At 38.5% G+C, this 17287-nt stretch overlaps 1 protein-coding gene and 1 pseudogene across 1 annotated transcript in view; both read right to left on the bottom strand.

Annotated features, from left to right (window-relative positions):
• The window catches only part of GABRG3 (gamma-aminobutyric acid type A receptor subunit gamma3), a 643304-nt gene that overhangs the window by 164251 nt on the left and 461766 nt on the right, over positions 1-17287 (bottom strand). The gene's annotated exons all lie outside the window — the stretch shown is intronic.
• Positions 13119-16399, bottom strand: LOC101335150 (glia-derived nexin pseudogene; annotated as a pseudogene).

The following is a 17287-nucleotide window of genomic DNA, read 5'->3' as shown; positions in this document are numbered from 1 at the left end:
AGCAGAGAGGCTGCCTAAAATCATAATAAGGTCACAGATACCCCAAAACACACCACTGGACGTGGTCCTGTCCCTCAGAAAAACATGATCCAGTCTCATTGACTAGAACACTGACACCAGTCCCTTCACCAGGAAGCCTACATAATGCACAAAGGCAACCTTACCCAATGGGAGCAGACACCAAAAACAACAGGAACTATGAACCAGCAGCCTGTGAAAAGGAGACACCAAACACAGCAAGTTAAGCAAATTGAGAAGACAGAGAAAGATGCAGTAAATGAAGGGGCAAAGTAAAAGCCCACCAGACCAAAAAAATGAAGAGGAAATAGGCAGTCTACCTGAAAAAGACGTCAGAGTAACCATGATCCCAAATCTTGGAAATAGAATGGAGAAAATACAAGAAACATTTAACAAGGACGTGGAAGAACTAAAGAGCAAACAAACAATGATGAACAACACAATAAATGAAATTAAAAATTCTCAAGAAGAAATCAATAGAAGAATAATGGAGGCAGAACAGATAAGTGACGTGGAAGATAAAATAGTGGAAATAACTACCACAGAGCAGAATAAAGAAAAAAAAAAAAAGAAGGGAGGACAGTCTCAGAGACATCTTGGACAATATTAAATGCACCAACATTCGAATTATAGGTGTCTGAGAAGAAGAAGAGAAAACGAAAGGGTCTGAGAAAATATTTGAAGAGATTATAGTTGAAAATTTCCCTAACATGGGAAAGGAAATAGTCAAGTCAAATCCCATACAAGATAGTCAAGTCAAATCCCATACAGGATAAATCCAAGGAGAAACACACCAAAACACATATTAATCAAACTATCAAAAATTAAATACAAAGAAAAAATATTGTAAGCAGCAAGGGTTAGGCAACAAATAGCATACAAGGGAATCCCCATAAAGTTAACAGCTGATCTTTCAGCAGAAATTCTGCAAGCCAGAAGGGAGTGGTAGGATATATTTAAATTGATGAAAGGGAAAAAGCTACAGCCAAGATTACTTTACACAGCAAGGATCTCATTTAGATTTGATGGAGAAATTAAAAGGTTTACAGACAAGCAAAAGGTAAGAGAATTCAGCTCACCAAACCAGCTTTACAACAAATGCTAAAGGAACTTCCCTAGGCAGGAAACACAAGAGAAGGAAAAGACCTACAAAAACAAACCCCAAATAATTAAGAAAATGGTAATAGGAACATACATATAGATAATTACCTTAAATGTAAATGGATTAAATGCTCCAACCAAAAGACACAGACTAGCTGAATGGATACAAAAACAAGACTCATATATATGCTGTCTACAAGAGGCCCACTTTAGACCTAGGGACACATACAGACTGAAAGTGAGAGTATGGAAAAAGATATTCCATGCAAATGGAAATCAAAAGAAAGCTGGAGTAGAAATTCTCAGACCAGGCAAAATAGACTTTAAAATAAAGACTATTAAAGAGACAAAGAACGACACTACATAACGATCAAGGGATCAATCCAAGAAGAAGATGAACAATTGTAAATATTTTTGCATGAAACATAGAAGCACATCAATACATAAGGCAAATGCTAACAACCATAAAAGGGGAAATCAACAGTAACACAATCATAGTAGGGGACTTTAACACCCCACTTTCACCAATGGACAGATCATCCAAAATGAAAATAAATAAGGAAACACAAGTTTTAAATGATACATTTAACAAGAGGGACTTAATTGATATTTATAGAATATTCCATCCAAAAACAACAGAATAGACTTTCTTCTCATGGAACATTCTCCAGGATAAATCATATCTTGGGTCACAAATAAGGCTTTGGTAAATATAAGAAAATTGAAATTGTATCAAGTATCTTTTCTGACCACAATGCTATGAGACTACATATTAATTACAGGAAAAAAATGTAAAAATTACAAACACATGGAGGGTAAACAACACACTACTAAATGACCAAGAGATCACTGAAGAAATCAAAGAAGAAATCAAAAAATACCAAAAACAAATGACAATGCAAGCACAATGTCCCAAAACTGCAGCAAAAGCAGTTCTAAGAGGGAAGTTTATAGCAATACAATCCTACCTCAAGAAACAAGAAAAACCTCAAATAAACAACCTAACCTTACACCCAAAGCAATTAGACAAAGAAGAACAAAAAACCCTTAAATTTAGCAGAAGGAAAGAAATCATGAAGAGCAGAAGTAAATGAAAAAGAAATGAAGGAAACAATAGCGAATATCAATAACACTAAAAGCTGGTTCTTTGATAAGAAAGAAAAGAAAAGAAACAAAATTGATAAAATATTAACCAGACACATCAAGAAAAAAAGGGAGAAGACTCAAATTAACAGAATTAGAAATGAAAAAGGATAAGTAACAGCTGGAGAAGTAACAACTGACACTGCAGAAATACAAAGGATCATGAGACATTACTACAAGCAACTATATTCCAATAAAATAGACAACCTGGAAGAAATGGACAAATTCTTAGAAAAACACAACTTTTTGAGGCTGAACCAGGAAGAAATAGAAAATATAAACAGACCAATCACAAGCACTGAAATTGAAACTGTGATTAAAAATTTTCCAACAAACCAAAGTCCAGGATAAGAAGGATTCACAGGCGAATTCTATCAAACGTTTAGAGAAGAGTTAACACCTATCATTCTCAAACTCTTTCAAAATGTAGCAGAGGGAAGAACACTCCCAAACTAGTTCTATGAGGCCACCATAACCCTGATACCAAAAGCAGACAAAGATGTCAAAAAAAAAGAAAACCATAGGCCAATATCCCTGATGAACATAGATGCAAAAATCCTCGACAAAATACTAGTGAACAGAATCTAACAGCACATTAAAAAGATCATACAATGTGACCAAGTGGGGTTTATCCCAGGAAGGCAAGGATTCTTCAATATATGCAAATCAATCAACGTGATAAACCATATTAACAAATTGAAGGAGAAAAGCCATATGATCATCTCAATAGATGCAAGAAGGCTTTCGACAAAATTCAACACCCATTTATGATAAAAACCCTCCAGAAAGTAGGCATAGAGGGAACTTACCTGAACATAATAAAGGCCATATATCACAAACCCACAGGAAACATCATTCTCAGTGTTGAGAAACAAACCATTTCCTCTAAGATCAGGAACAAGACAAGGTTGCCCACTCTTATCGCTATTATTCAATTAGCTATGGGAGTTTTAGCCACAGCAATCAGAGAAGAAAAACAAATAAAAGGAATCCAAATCAGAAAAGAAGAAATGAAGCTGTCACTGTTTGCAGATGACATGATAATATATATATAGATAATCCTAAAGATGCTACCAGAAAACTACTACAGATAATAAATGAATTTGGTAAAGTTGCAGGATACAAAATTAATGCACAGAAATTTCTTGCATTCCTATACACTAATGATTAAACATCTGAAAGAGAAATTAAGGGAACATTATATTTACCATTGCAATCAAAAGAATAAAATACCTAGGAATAAACCTACCTAAGGAGACAAAAGACCTGGATGCAGAAAACTATAAGACACTGATGAAAGAAACTGAAGATGATAGAAACAGGAGAGACATACCATGTTCTTGGATTGGAAGAATCAACATTGTGAAAATGACTCTATGACCCAAAGCAATCTACAGATTCAATGTAATCCCTATCAAACTACCAACAGCATTTTTCACAGAACTAAATAAAGAGTGTCACAGTTTGTATGAAAACAGAAAAGAACCCCAATAATCAATTGTATGGAAACACAAAAGAACCCCAATAGCCAAAGCAATCTTTTCGGTTTTTTTTAAACATCTTTCTTGGAGTATAATTGCTTTACAATGGTGTGTTAGTTTCTGCTTTATAACAAAGTGAATCACCTATACATATATCCCATTATCTCCTCCCTTTTGTGTCTCCCTCCCACCCTCCCTATCCAACCCCTCTAGGGGCTCACAGAGCACTGAGCTGATCTCCCTGTTCTGTGTGAATGCTTTCCACTAGCTATTTTACATTTGGTAGTGTATATATGTCCATCCCACTCTCTCACTTCGTCCCAGCTTACCCTTCCCCTCCCCGTGTCCTCAAGTCCACTCTCTAAGTCTGCATCTCTATTCTTGTCCTGTCCCTAGGTTCTTCAGAACCATTTTTTTTGATTCCATATATATGTATTAGCATACGGTATTTGTTTTTCTCTTTCTGACTTACGTTCCTCTGTATGACAGACTCTAGGTCTATCCATCTCACTACAAATAACTCAATTTCATTTCTTTTAATGGCTAATATTCCATTGTATATATGTACCACATCTTCTTTATCCATTCATCCATCGATGGAAACTTAGGTTGCTTCCATCTCTTGGCTATTGTAAATAAAGCTGCAATGAATATCACAGTACATGACTCTATGAATTATGGATTTCTCAGGGTATATGCCCAGTGATGGGATTGCTGGGTCCTATGGTAGTTCTATTTTTAATTTTTAAGGAACTTCCATACTGTTCTCCATAGTGGCTGTATCAATTTACATTCCCACCAACAGTGCAACAGGGTTCCCTTTTCTCCATATCCTCTCCAGCATTTATTGTTTGTAACGTTTTTGATGATATGGTCATTTGGACTGGTGTGAGGTGATACCACATTGTGCTTTTGATATGATTTTCTCTAATAAGTAGTGATGTTGAGCATCCTTTCATGTGTTTGTTGGCAAGCTGTATATCTTCCTTGGAGAAATGCCTATTTAGGTCTTCTGTCCAGTTTTGGATTGGGTTGTTTGTTTTTTTGATATTGAGCTGCATGAGCTGCTTGTAAGTTTTGGAGATTAGTCCTTTGTCAGTTGCTTCATTTGCAAATATTGTCTTCCATTCTGAGGGTTGTCTTTTCATCTTGTTTATTGTTTCCTTTGCTGTACAAAAACTTTTAAGTTTCAATAGGTCCCATTTGTTTATTTTTGTTTTTATTTCCATTTCTCTAGGAGGTGGGTCAAAAAAGATCTTGCTGTGATTTATGTCATAGAGTGTTCTGCTTATGTTTTCCTCTAAGAGTTTCATAGTGTCTGGCCTTACATTTAGGTCTTCAATCTATTTTGAGTTTATTTTTGTATATGGTGTTAGAGAGTGTTCTAATTTAATTATTTTACATGTAGCCGTCTAGTTTTCCCAGCACCACATATTGAAGAGGCTGTCTTTTCTCCATTGTATATTCTTGCCTCCTTTATCACAAATAAGGTGACCATATGTACGTGGGTTTAGCTCTGGGTTTTCTATCCTGTTCCTTTGATCTATAGTTCTGCTTTTGTGCCAATACCATACTGTCTTGATTACTGTAGCTTTGTAGTCTGGGAGCCTGATTCCTCCAGCTCCCTTTTTCTTTCTGAAGATTGCTTTGGCTATTTGGGGTGTTTTGTGTTTCCATACAAATTGTGAAATTTTTTATTCTAGTTCTGTGAAAAATGCCATCGGTAGTTTGATAGGGATTGCATTGAATCTGTAGATTGATTTTGGTCGTATAGTTATTTTCACAATGTTGATTATTCCAATAAGAACATGGTATAGCTCTCCATCTGTTTGTATCATCTTTAATTTCTTTCATCAGTGTCTTATAGTGTTCAGCATATAGGTCTTTTGTCTCCTTAGGTAGGTTTATTCCTAGGTATTTTATGGTTTTGGTTGCAATGGTAAATGGGAGTGTTTCCTTAATATCTCTTTCAGATTTTTCAGCATCAGTGTGTAGGAAGCAAGAGACTTCTGTGCATTTTTTATCCTACTACTTTATTAAATTCATTGATGAGCTCTAGTAGTTTTCGGGTGGCATCTCTATGTTTCTCTATGTATAGTATGTCATCTGCAAACAGTGACAGGTTTACTTCTTCTTTTCTGATTTGGATTCTTTTTATTTCTTTTTCTTCTCTAATTGCTGTCACTAAAACTTCCAAAACTATGTTGAATAATAGTGGTGAGAGTGGACAGCCTTGTCTTGTTCCTGATCTTATGGAAAATGGTTTCAGTTTTTCACCATTGAGAATGATGTTGGCTGTGCATTTGTCATATATGCCTTTTATTAAGTTGAGGTAAGTTCCCTATATGCCTACTTTCTGGAGGGTTTTTATCATAAATGGCGTTTGAATTTTGCTGATAGCCTTTTTTGCACCTTTTGAGATGATCATATGGTTTTTCTACTTCAATTTGTTAATATGGTTTATCACATTGATTGATTTGCATATATTGAAGAATCCTTGCATTCCTGGGATAAACTTCACTTGATCATGGTGTATGACCCTTTTAATGTGTTGTTGGATTCTGTTTGCTAGTATTTTGTTGAGGATTTTTGCATCTATATTCATCAATGATATTGGACAGCAGTTTTCTTTCTTTGTGACATCTTTGTCTTATTTTGGTGTAAGGGTGATGGTGGCCTCGTAGAAAGAATTTGGGAGTGTTTGAGAAGGATAGGTGTTAATTCTTCTCTAAATGTTGATATAATTCGCCTATGAAGCCATCTGGTCCTTGGCTTTTGTTTGTTGGAAGATTTTTTTTTTTTTTGGTGGTACACAGGCCTCTCACTGTTGTGGCCCCTCCCGTTGCGGAGCACAGGCTCCAGACACGCAGGCTCAGCGCCCATGGCTCAGGGGCCCAGCTGCTCCATGGCATGTGGGATCCTCCTGGACCAGGGCACGAACCCGTGTCCCCTGCATCAGCAGGCGGACTCTCATCCACTGTGCCACCAGGGAAGCCCTTGTTGGAAGATTTTTAATCACAGTCTCTCGGTGCTTGTAGTTGGTCTGTTTATATTTTCTATTTCATCCTGGTTCAGTCTCGAAAAGTTGTGCTTTTCTAAGAATTTGTCCATTTCTTCCAGGCTGTCCATTTTGTTGGCATATATTTGCTTGTAGTAATATCTCATGATCCTTTGTATTTCTGCAGTGTCAGTTGTTACTTCTCCTTTTTCTTTTCTAATTATTTTGGTTTGAGTGTTCTCCTTTTTTATCTTGATGAGTCTGGCTAATGGTTTATCAATTTTGTTTATCTTCTCAAGGAACAAGCTTTTAGTTTTATTGATCACTGTTACTATTCCCTTCATTTCTTTTCCATTTATGTCTGATCTGATCTTTATAATTTCTTTCCTTCTGCTACCTTTGGGGCTTTTCTGTTCTTCTTTGTCTAATTGCTTTAGGTGTAAGGTTAGGTTGTTTATTTGAGATATTTCTTGTTTCTTGAGGTAGGTTTGTATTGCTATAAACCTCCCTTTAGAATGGCTTTTGCTGAATCCCACAGGTTTGGGGATGTCATGTTTTCATTATCATTTGTTTCTAGGTATGTTGTGATTTCCTCTTTGATTTCTTCAGTGATCTCTTGGTTATTTTGTCGTGTATTGTTTAGCTTACATGTGTTTGTTCTTTTTACAGATTTTTTCCTGTAATTGATATCTAATCTCATAGCTTGGTGGTTTGAAAGATACTTAATATGATTTCAATTTTCTTAAATTTACCAAGGCTTGATTTTTGACCCAAGATATTATCTATCCTGGAGAACATTCAATGAGCACTTGAGAAGAAAGGGTATTCTGTTGTTTTTGGATGGAATGTCTTATAAATATATGATATATATAAATATATCAATCAAGTCCATGTTGTTTATCATTTAAAGCTTGTGTTTCCTTATTTATTTTCAGTTTAGATGATCTGTTCCTTGGTGAAAGTGGGGTGTTAAAGTCCACTACTATGACTGTGTTACTGTTGATTTCCCCTTTTATGGCTGTTAGCATTTGCCTTATGTACTGAGGTGCTCTTATGTTGGGTGCATAAATATTTACAATTGTTACATCTTCTTCTTGGATTGATCCTTTGATCATTATGTAGTGTCGTTCTTTGTCTCTTGTAACAGTTTTTATTTTAAAGTCTATTTTGTCTGATATGAGAATTGCTACTCCAGCTTTCTTTTGATTTCCATTTGCGTGGAATATCTTTTTCCATGCTCTCTCTTTTAGTCTGTATGTGTCCCTAGGTCTGAAGTGGGTCTCTTGTAGAGAGCATATACATGGGCCTTGTTTTCATATCCATTCAGCCGGTCTTTGTCTTTTGGTTGGAGCATTTAATCCATTTATATTTAAGGTAATTATCTGTATGTATGTTCCTATACCATTTTCTTATTTGTTTGGGGTTTGTTTTTGTAAGTCTTTCCTTCTCTTGTGTTTCCTGCCTAGGGAGGTTCCTTTAGCATTTGTTGTATAGCTAGTTTGGTCGTGCTGAATTCTCTTAACTTTTGCTTGTCTGTAAAGGTTTTAATTTCTCCATCAAATCTAAATGAGATCCTTGCTGTGTAAAGTAATCTTGGTTGTAGGTTTTTCCCTTTTATCACTTTAAATATGTCCTGCCATTCCCTTCTGGCTTTCAGAGTTTCTGCTGAAACTTCAGCTGTTAACTCTATGGGGATTCCCTTGTATGTTATTTGTTGCCTAACCCTTGCTGTTTTCAATATTTTTTCTTTGTATTTAATTTTAATAGTTTGACTAATAAGTCTCTTGGTGTGTTTCTCCTTGGATTTATCCTGTATGGGACTCTCTGCACTTCCTAGACTTGACTGATAATTTCCTTTCCCATATTATTGAAGTTTCCAACTATAATCTCTTCAAATATTTTCTCAGAGCCTTTCTTTTTCTCTTCTTCTTCTCAGACCCCTATAATCTGAATGTTGGTGCATATAATGTTTCCCAGGAGTCTGAGACTCTCCTCCATTCTTTTCATTTTTTTTTACTTTATTCTGGTCTGTGGTAGTTATTTCCACTATTTTATCTTCCAGGTCACTTATCCATTCTTCTGCCTCACTTGCCTATTGATTCCTTCTAGAGCATATTTAATTTCATTTATTGTGTTGTTCATCATTGTTTGTTTGCTCTTTAGTTCTTCCACGTCCTTGTTAAATGTTTCTTGTATTTTCTCCATTCTATTTAGAAGATTTTGGATCATCTTTACTATCAGTACCCTGAATTCTGTTTCAGGTAGACTGCCTATTACCTTTTCATTTGTTTGGTCTGGTGGGTTTTTACCTTGCTCCTTCATCTGCTGTGTGTTTCTCTGTCTTCTCTTTTTGCTCAACTTACTATTATTGCAGTGTCCTTTTCACATGCTGCAGGTTCGTAGTTCTCTTTGTTTTTGGTGTCTCACCCCAGTGGCTAAGGTTGGTTCAGCAGGTTGTGTAGGCTTTCTGGTGGAGGGAACTTGTGCTGTGTTCTGATGGATGAGGCTGGATCATGTCTTTCTGGTGGACAGGACTGTTTCGGTGGTTCTTTTTGGGGTGTTTGTGACCTTATTAAGATTTTAGGCAGCCTCTCTGCTAATGGGTAGGGTTGTGCTCCTGTCCAGCCAGTTTGGCATAAGGTGTCCAGCACTGTAACTTGCTGGTCTTTGAGTGGAGCTTGGTCTTAGCATTGAGATGGAGATCTCTGGGTGAGCTTTCACTGTTTGATATTATGTTGAGCCAGGAGGTCTCTGGTGGACCAATGTCCTGAACTCAGCTCTCCCACCTCAGAGGTACAGGCCTGACAGCCAGCCAGAGTACTTAGACCCTGTCAGCCACACAGCTCAGAAGAAAAGACCAAAAGAAAGAAAATTATAAATTAAATTTATTAAAATAAAAAATTTAAAATAATTAAAAAATTTTTAAGTAATAAAAGAAAAGTAAAGAAAGAAGAGAGCAAGCAAACCAAAAAGGCAAAATCCACCAATGATAACAAGCGCTAAAAACTATACTAAAAATAACAAAACAAACTGAAGAATGGACAGACAGAACCCTAGGACAAATGGTAAAATCAAAGCTATAAAGACAAAATCATACAAAGAAGCATACACATACACACTCACAAAAAGAGAGAAAGGGAAAAAAATATACTTTTTGGGAAGTCTGAGGTCTTCTGCCAGCATTCAGTAGGTGTTCTTTAGGAGTTGTTCCACATGTAGTTGTATTTCTGATGTATGTGTGGTGAGGAAGGTGATCTCCTCATCTGAGTCCTCCACCATCTTGAAGGTCTCTCTATTAAAAAATTGTTAATCTTAACACCTAGCCATGATCCTTCAAGTCAGCCTCCTCTGTTGCAAAGGGCATGTGCAAATGATCGAAGTCACGAGTATATAAAAGAAAAAATGAAAAGGCTATAATCATATTAATGAAATGAAGGGAGGATTTAGGCAGAAATCGCCAAGGTTCTGAGTAATGACCCATTGTTATTCACACTGCCTCCTAAAGCAATCTCGAGAAAGAAAAACAGACACAAAACAGAAATATATATCAATGGAACAGGATAGAAAGCCCAGAGATAAAGCCACGCACATATGGTGACCTTATATTTGATAAAGGAGGCAAGAATATGCAATGGAGAAAAGACAGTCTCTTCAATAGGTGGTGCTGGGAAACTAGACCGCTACATGTAAAAGAATGAATTTAAAACACTCCCTAGCACCATACAGAAAAATAAACTCAAAATGGGTTAAAGACCTAAATATAAGGCCAGACACTATAAAACTCTTAGAGGAAAACATAGGCAGAACACTCTATGACCTAAATCACCGCAAGGTCTTTTTTGACCCACCTCCTAGAGAAATGGAAATAAAAGCAAAAATAAACAAATGGGACCTAATGAAACTTAAAAGCTTTTGTACAGCAAAGGAAACCATAAACAAGATGAAAAGGCAACCCTCAGAATGGGAGAAAATATTTGCAAATGAAGCAACTGACAAAGGATTAATCTCCAAAATTTACAAGCAGCTCATGCAACTCAATATAAAAAACCCCAAAAAGCCCAATTCAAGAATAGGCAGAAAACCTAAACAGACATTTCTCCAAAGAAGATATACAGATTGCCAACAAACACATGAAAGGATGCTCAACATCTCTAATCATTAGAGAAATACAAATCGAAACTACAATGAGGTATCTCCTCATACTGGTCAGAATGACCATCATCAAAAAACTACAAACAAATGCTGGAGAGGGTGTGGAGAAAAGGTTACTCTGTTGCACCTTTGGTGGGAATGTAAATTGATACAGCCACTATGGAGAACAGTATGGAAGTTCCTTAAAAAAACTAAAAATAGAATTACCATATGACCAGCAATGCCACTACTGGGCCTATACCCTGAAAAAACCATAGTTCAGAAAGAGTCATGTACCATAATGTTCATTGCAGCACTATTTACAATAGCCAGGACATGGAACCAACCTAAGTGTCCATTGACAGAGGAATGGGTTAAGAAGATGTGGCACATATATACAATGGAATATTACTCAGCCATAAAATGAAACGAAATTGAGTTATTTGTAATGAGGTGGATGGACCTAGAGTCTGTCATACAGAGTGAAGTAAGTCAGAAAGAGAAAGACAAATACCATATGCTAACACATATATATGGAATCTAAAAATATAACGGTTCTGAAGAACCTAGGGGCAGGACAGACATAAAGACGCAGACGTAGAGAATGGTGTTGAGGACACAGGGAGGGGAAAGGGTAAGCTGCGATGAAGTGAGAGTCTTGCATTGACATATATACTCTACCAAATGTAAAATAGATAGCTAGTGGGAAGTAGCTGCATAGCACAGGGAGATCAGCTTGGTGCTTTGTGACTACCTAGAGGGGTGGATAGGGAGTGTGGGAGAGAGACGCAAGAGGGACGGTATATAGGATATATGTATACGTATAGCTGATTCACTTTGTTGCACAGCAGAAACGAACACAACATTGTAAAGCAGTTATGCTGCAATAAAGATGTTAAAAAAAAATAAGAGCATAAATGTGCTTGCTGTGTTGGTTTTTCACCCTAACTTGTTTACTGGGGAGAGAGCAAAGCTCTCTTCATCTCACACCTTGAGGCCTGAGTATCTCATTTTGCTCCATCTGTCCTCTTGCAATAGCAATAAAAGTAATAGTGTTAATAATAAAAGCGCAGACTCAGTAACCATTCTACTTCATTCAAACCCAGTTGCCCTTGCTCTCTAGGGAGATGCAGGCAGATGACTTTACCGCCCCATGCTGGGTTTCCTTGACTGCGGAAGGCATTGAGAAAAACAGGGCCTCCCAGGGTCATTATATGTATCAAATGGGCTGATGATTGTAGTTGCTCAGAGCAGTGCCTGGCGCGTAGTAAATGCACCTACACAAGTTAGAAGGAAAGTGAGGATTCCCAGTTTCCAGCATCAAGCTCTGTGCTCAACACTGAGCCCGATGTCTCCATGCCAACCTGTGAGTAGGTCCAAGCAGGCAGGAGGATGGCCCAGAGCTTTCTTGACATTCAGTATGGTTCACATCTTTATCATCTTTCAAAAAGCTTTTATTTGCGGTATGCAAGCCTCTCACTGTTGTGGCCTCTCCTGTTGCGGAGCACAGGCTCCGGACGCGCAGGCTCAGCGGCCATGGCTCACGGGCCCAGCCGCTCTGTGGCATGTGGGATCTTCCCGGCCCGGGGCACAAACCTGTGTCCCCTGCATTGGCAAGCGGACTCTCAACCACTGCGCCACCAGGGAAGCCCTCAAAAAGCTTTTTAAACTTTATTTTAGTGAATATATGCATTATATAAAACAGCAGAAACACACAGAGATGCTAGAGATTTCATTATTACTCCCCAAAATAATGTTTACTATCAAGACTTTGAATGGGGGAAATTTTTTAAAGGCAAGTAAGATTTTTTTTCATGAAATAATGAAAGTGACCATTAAATGTCTCCCCCCCATCCCCACCCTATTACAAAGATTAAATTTCCTCTGGAAAGCCACACATAAAAACAAAACAAAACAAAAACCCTGATCTGGACAGTAAATACTCAATAGAGTTGTTAACCTAGGCAACCATTCAGTAAATTAAGGTATTGTTTAGGCATTTTGAAGCTTTCTTCTTCATTTCTCAATACAGTGTTCCCGCCGTCCTGCCCTTCTTTCCCTCCAAAAACACATCCCAGAGCAGAAATGGTTATATCTCTGAGTCCTCTGAGTGTTCCTACAAACTAATTTTCAAAATGAAAATACTGCACAAAGATATGTAACAGAACTATGGAAGACGTAGGGAAGTAGTCTTTTCTTCATAGCTAAGGTAGTCTTTGCTTTGCATTGTTTCTTTTGTATACTCTTCAGGGTTTGTTTGTCTGCTGCCTGAGTAAGACAACACTTGTAGGATTATGTTGGATGAACGATAGGAAAGGTCTCTCTACTATAAACCAAGGAGGCAATGACCTTGTGATTAGATTTCCAGTTATTGATGCTGAATCTCTGGTTCCATCTTCAGTGACTTCAAGTTTTGATTTTTGCAAGATGTGAGAAACATGAAGGTTTTCCGACATTGTTATTTTTGCAAAATTTGCCTTTAATGGATCAAGCATCCATCAGTGGCTCCTTCAAATCGGTTTGTGCTATGGCTATGAACCTGGGCAGGATCAGCTGCATACTGTTGCTCTGGTGCTCACATCAGCTGTCTCTGGTCTTGCTGCTCATGTGGGGGTGACAACCAACAGTGGAGTGAAGGTGAAGATCTTGGCCGGCAGCACAATCAGCATGCTGATGCTTTCCTCAAGGTAGGACATTTCAGTGAGGTCCTACCTAAATCCTTGGGGGTACTTGTTGCCTCCACTGGAACACAGAGAACTGAACTATAATTGGACCAATAGGATTTCCCATCAGTTGCCAAAAATGTACACTTCTCTGTGTTCTCAGGTTGAAACCCTGATGTCCTTAAACTCTTAAAAAACTCTGCACTAACAAAAACCAGTCCAGTGAGCACACTATTCATAACATCTAGGGAAAATAGAGTGGCCGTCTTTTCCTTGGCTTTATTTTTAACACAGTCACAGAACCCAGTGTCTGAAGGCAACCTTTACAGACAAGTGTGCACATATTGTGTTGGCCAAAAAGTTCATTCAGATTTTTCCGTAACATCTTAACAAAAAATAGTTCGGTAGATACTTCCAAACTGGTGAAATTAAGCCCAGAATGAAAGGCTAATTGCTAATGAGGGTTTAGCTGTTTTCTCTTCCTGAAGCCTTCCATGTGCAGAGTTTGTCCAGCACAGCTGTGCATCTTTGGGGAATCCAACCGTAATAGAGAAAATGTGCAAATATCCCTCACACCAGCTTCTGTCACCTAACTCCCATCAAGTGCACATCTTTAGCTAAATCGACTAGGAATCTATAAAGGGTATGTCTCTAGTCCCTTCCATCGTTTTCTAACTTGCTGCCATTCCCACTTTGCAGATGGGGGAAGGAAGGCTTAGCAGGGTTTAGAGAGGTGAAGAATGTTCCCCATTGTTCTACAGTGAGTGAGCAGGCAGCTGGGATTCCAGTACAGGAAGCCTTGTTTCACAGCCTTGGTCCCTCCCTCTCAGACTCCCCCTGCCCCCAGCAACACTCTCTGCAGCCACAAGGGTATTCACAGTGATAACTATCAAATGACTCCTTCCTGATCACTCAGGGAGCCCTGGACAGGTAGCTCCCATCACATACACGTTCTGTCATTTAATTTAATCTTCACAGAGACAGATGAGGTGGGTATTATGATCCTTGTTTCATAGATGAGAAAGCTAAGTCTCAGAGAATTTAAACAATATGCAAACACCTAAGCAGTGAGAAGAGCTCTCAGTGGGAGGAGCTCTCACTCTTGTTTTACTCCAAGCCCTCCGACACTTCTGTTTTGCTGGTTTTCAGGCACTCAGTGTTTGGGATGTGTGAATAGCATCTGTGTAGCCTCTAGTGCACACTCTTCTCCATGTGACCCAGCACCCAAAAGTCCATTGGCTGCACCAAGAGGAAGGGTTTTGCTATTATGTGAGAAGATCTGAGAGATGCTGAAAGATCACCTTCTCCAGCGCCTCCGCAACCTTCCTGCCACTGCACCGTCCTTCTCCCCTCCATCTGCTGTTGAGAAAGGGGCACAATACCTCCAGGGATCCACCGTGACAGGGCACCCAGGGTCATCTGGCTACAGAGGGACTTCATCAAACAAAAAGCTTCTGCACAGCAAAGGAAACAAAAAGCAAAATGGAAAGCAATGTACAGAATGGGAGAAAATATTTGCAAATCATGTATTTGATAAGGGACTAATATCCAAAATATATAAAAAACTCCACAACTCAGTAACTCAGTAGAAAACAGCAACAACAAATAACCTGATTTAAAAATGGTAAAGGACCTGAACATTTTTCTGAAAAAGACATACAGATGGCCAACAAGTACATGAAAAGGTGATCAATCATCAGAAAAATGCAAATCAAAAACACAATGAGATATCACTCCACATTGTCACAATGGTTTCATCAAAAAGACAAGAGTTCATAAGTGTTGGTGAGAATGTGGAGAAAAGGGAATCCTTGTGCACTGTTAGTGGGAATGTAAATAGGTATAGTCATTATGGAAAACAGTATAGAAGCTCCCCCCAAAATTAAAAATAAAACTGCCATGTGACCCAGCAAATTCCACATCTGGATATATATCCAAAGGAAAAAAATTTCCATCTTGGAAAGATATATGCACCCCCATGTTGATAGCAGCATTATTTACAATAGCCAGGACATGGAAATAACCTAAGTATCCATCCACAGATGAATGGATAAAGAAGTTGTGAGATATATATATATATATATATATATATATATATATATATATATGGTGAAATATTATTCAGCCTTAAAAAGGAAACCCTGCCATTTGCAACAACTTGGGTGGATCTTGAGGGCACTATGCTAAGTGAAGTAAGCCAGACACAGAAAGACAAATACTGCATGATTTCACTTATGTGTGGAATCTAAAGTAGTCAAACATATAGCAGACTGTAGAATGGTTGCTTCCAGGGTCTGGGGTAAGGAGAAATGGGGAGATGATTGTTAAATGGTACAAAGTTTCAGTTTTGCGGATAAGTTCTGGAGATACACTATACAGCATGTTACCTGTAGCTAACAATACTGTATGGTGTACTTACAATTTTGCCAAACTCAGTGAGTTCCAGACATTAAATATGCACAGCTTTTTACATGTCAATCATACCTCAATAAAGTTGTTTTAAAAAATAAAATAAGGGTGGCAGGATATCATTGTGAAAGAAAAAAAAAGAAGAAGGAAAAAGGAGCACAGACTTCAAAGAGCACAGCCTTCAAAGTCACAAAAAGAGCACAGCCTAGCAGTCAGGCATTCTTCCTCTGCCATGACCCAGTCCTTAACCTCTCAGAACAACTTACTTCACTTAGAGCCAGAATAAAAATAACCCACTTTCAAGACTGGACAGCAGAGCCAGTGCAATCATGAATAGCAGTGGTTTACACCATAATGAGGGTAACAGTTAAAGGAGGTGACCCCAAAGCTCTGTCCTTCCTGCTACAGGCATCACTGTCTTCATAGAAGGCACATACAGCCAGGACCAGCCACATGGGGCACTGTCCCACCCCCAAGGTGTGAGTGTCTACAGCAGTGAGATGGCAGGGACAGGGAAGAGTTGGAGAGGCCAGAGATCCAGGAACATGTGGAAAGATGACCTGGCTAGCAGGTGAAGGGCAAGCACTTCAAGGAGAATGGGGCAGGCAAAGAGACAAGATGGCAAAATCCCCCTCACCCTCTGCACTGGTCTGTCTGACATGGTCCCTGATCAGGAACCTGCTTCCCAGGGCACTGCCTTGATTCTCACTCTCAGCTCCAGGCTGCTGGACTCTGCCATGTCTCCTGGACATGCCAAAAAACTCCCTTTGGTTACATCCAAAGCAGGTGAATTCAAGTGAATACAGGAATATTTGGGGAACTTTGGAGTCCACATATTTTGTAGGCTGGAAGTGTGGGAACTTCCCTCCCTGTATTAGGGTTCTCCGGAGAAGCAGAACCAATAAGATAAATGTAGATGCAGGGATAGATACAGATAAAGATATAAGAGGACATTTATTATAGGAATTTGTTCATGAGATTATGGAAGCCAAGAAGTTTCACAATCTGTCATCTGCAAGCTGAAGACCCAGGAAACCTTGGTGGTGTAATTCAGTCTGAGTCCAAAGGCCTGAGAATTAAGAGACTGAGGTTTTAAGTCCTGGTCCAAGTCTGAGGCCTGGGAACCAGGAGCATTGATATCTGAGAGCAGAAGATGCACATCCCAGCTCAAGCAAAGAGCAAATTCCACCTTCATTCACTTTTCTCTTCTACAGGCAGACCTTGGAGATATTGCAGCTTCAGTTCCAGTCCATCACAATAAAGCAAACAACACAACAAATCAAGTCACACAAATTTTTTGGTTTCCCAGAGCATATAAAAGTTATGCTTACTCTATGCTACAG

Source organism: Tursiops truncatus, chromosome 2, assembly GCF_011762595.2.
Source record: "Tursiops truncatus isolate mTurTru1 chromosome 2, mTurTru1.mat.Y, whole genome shotgun sequence".
Lineage (NCBI taxonomy): Eukaryota > Metazoa > Chordata > Mammalia > Artiodactyla > Delphinidae > Tursiops > Tursiops truncatus.
Note: the sequence above shows the minus strand (reverse complement) of the source record. Positions and strands in the feature narration are given on the sequence as shown.